This window comes from Lathyrus oleraceus, chromosome 5 (assembly GCF_024323335.1).
Source record: "Lathyrus oleraceus cultivar Zhongwan6 chromosome 5, CAAS_Psat_ZW6_1.0, whole genome shotgun sequence".
Taxonomy (NCBI): domain Eukaryota; kingdom Viridiplantae; phylum Streptophyta; class Magnoliopsida; order Fabales; family Fabaceae; genus Lathyrus; species Lathyrus oleraceus.
In genome coordinates, this window is record NC_066583.1 from 354,426,680 (window position 1) to 354,429,823 (window position 3,144).

Sequence of the window (3,144 nt, forward strand, 5' to 3'; positions counted from 1 at the left end):
AAAAGGTAATAAGAAACTTCTCACCGAAAGGATAAGAAGAAAGCTGGAAAGGACAATCATCTCATACAAAAGGTTAGCAACGACTCATTTGCAAGAGAAAATTTCCAAGGCAAAAAGCAACAGATACTTACAAAAGGTAAGCGGGTTTAGGAATAGATATCCTCGAGCGAAAGACCGAGGAGACTTACAAAAGGTAAGCAGACGGGGATGATAGTATTTATGCAAAAAGCACAAAGGGGACTCACAAAAGGTAAACAAGAAGGGGAATACCTCCCATGTAAAAGGAAGAGGATAACTACGAAAGGTAAGTAATGGACAAAAGGTCACAAACATTTGCATAAGGCAAAATAAAGAGTGGGACAAGGTCTGCTTGGTAAAACCTATACTTAAGGGGATTTTCCAGACGAATCTGGGCTTTGGCATACTCTGACAGGTGGGGACTTTGTAAATAGGCACGGAGACCTCATATCGTCCCTCATACACAACGACAAGGATGGAGTTCTTAAACAATGGCTACCCAAACCCCGAGACTCACCAAACCTATATTAAATGTTTAAACAAACAGGAAGCAAAGATCTGGCAGAGGTACCCTACTTGTGCAAAAGGAAACGAGGGGGAGACGTGATTTCATGTGCAAAGCAACAAAATAAACTCATAAAAGATAAGTTATCTCAATAATCTTCTCCAAGCGAAAGGCAAGGAGGGCTTGCAAAGAACAAAAATAGAATAGACTCACAAAAGGTAATTACTTGACGAAAGGCCACCAATACTTGTAAAAGTTCTGAAGATATTTCTCTAGGAAAAACCTGGGTTTGAGAGAATTTTCCAGACAGAATTTGGGCTTTGATACACTCTGTCAGGTGGGGACCTTGCAGTAGGCACGACAACCTCATTATGTCCCACATGCACAAATGGCGGGGATGAAGTTCTCAAAAAAATGGTTACCAAACCACGAGACTCACCAAACCTACATCAAGTGTTTAAATAAAACGTGATGCAAAGATCTGACTAGGTACCCTACTCGTGCAAAAGGCAACTGTAGCGGTGTATTCGTCACTTTATGATTTATCGATTAAATCAAAAGCAAAGCATACAAAGATAGAGTCTCCACCGCACTTTTATTTATCCAAAGGAATGGCTAAAAAGCGAATAAAAGCCTAAGAAGTTTTACACATAGAAAACTAATGAAAAGGTCAGAGATCTGGGTAAGGGGTTAATTACGCAATGGGAAGGTGTTAGGCACCCAAAACGTCCTAGGTACTCCTAGGGAGCCCTTTTCACACTTGTTGTATAAAAAAGTTTATTTGTTTATGACATATTGTGCAAACAATGATGGAAGGGATGAGAAAAGAATATACAATTTTTATTGTTTTTGTGTTTGAACGGATGAACCCGTTGCCTACGTACCTTTCCATGGAAGGTAAGGATCAAAACGCCGTAGTTCAGCTAAAAGATTTCCAAAATATGAGTGGGTTCATTTTAAACAAAAGCCCTAAGGTCTTTCGTTATCCACGGGAGAAAACTCAACCTTATACAAACAACAAGTCCACAATGTGAGAAAAGCTTCAACTTGCTAGTGAGGGGTTAACCCTATAATAAGCAAGGAAGTCTTACAATTCAATCACTAAGGACAAAAGGTGAGATTAACATCAACCAACTAGGATAAATCAAACCTATGACTAATGCATGAAAACTTATCAAGAATGTGGACTTGAGCCACAAAACAATTGAATGAGTGAAATTAATTGATTATGAGTATTCACAAAAATGGTCAAAGTATGATTAGAATTCAATTCAAAAAGAAGTATAATGAAAATGAAGTTTGAAAATCAAAGGCCTAAAGCCTAGGTTTCTAATTTGAAAAGAAGTGAAAATGTTTTCACAATAGTTTTCAGGTTTTGGATTAACATGCAAATGGAAGTTTAAAGAAACAAAAGGTGGGAGGGTGAGGAAGTAAAACTTCTTAGATGTTCACCTCTTGAGATCATATGTAGATGATCCAAGTGATTCCTTTGGAATAGGCAACAATGCAAATAACAGGTAAACAAAGTATCAGGCAAAGCTAACAAAGGTGGATACCGGATGCCAATCACTGGACTTATACCAATCTCCTAAAACAAACATGGATACCAGATGCCACTCAATGGACTTATACTAGTCTCCCAAAAGCAAAGAAGCAAAACATGGATATCAGATGCCAATCAATGGACTTATACTAATCTCCTAAACCAAAACAAAGGATGGATACCGGATGCCAATCAACTGGACTTATACCAATCTCCAAAGGCTGATCATGGGAAACAACTGCCAATAAACGGGCTTACAATTGACTCCTCACAAAAACAGACAAATGCAATAAGCAAGAGGAAACAAGTTTCCAATAAATGGTCTTACACTCGACTCCAAGGAAATAGGATGCCAATAAATGGTCTTAGTCCCAACTCCTCCCAAATCATAGGAAACAATAGCCAATAAATGGACTTACAATTGACTCCTCAATGGACAAACAAAGGTGTCACAAAGATATGAGCAATGATCATGCAATGATGTACAATTAATGATGATAAATGCACAAAGGCACACACAAGCAAATATGCACAGATGAATCAGGCAATCAGACAAACAAGTCAATTAGCACACACTATATGCAATCAATTAGGCTCAAGCAAGGTTAGACTTTACAGTCAACTGGAATGGGGTAATATGAGCTCTTAACCCTAACATTGAGAGTTAGGGTGAAGCAGATGAAATGGAGATGAGGGGTGTGCCTCATAGCTCTTATCCCTGGTCAGGGAGAGCTTTTGACCAATGGAAGGTGTGGGAGTTCAGAAAGTTGGAACTCTTCTCCACAAGGTTATTGACTCTATAAGATCTTGGGTTAAGATCCACAATGCATCAACATGTTATGTGAGCAAGGGGATGACACACTGAATAGCAGGAGATGGATTACACATCTCTTTTATCTGCCAATTGCCTCATAAGAGGACTTTTCCTGCTTGGCACAAAATTAAACACACAAAGACATTGCCTCTTAAGGAGGGCTTCAGACAGGTGCCTGCCCACATAACAGGACAGGTCTTCCAGACTACATGAAGATTAGAAGTTATACCTAAGTGGTTAAGCAACCAAGCAAAAGCAAGTTCA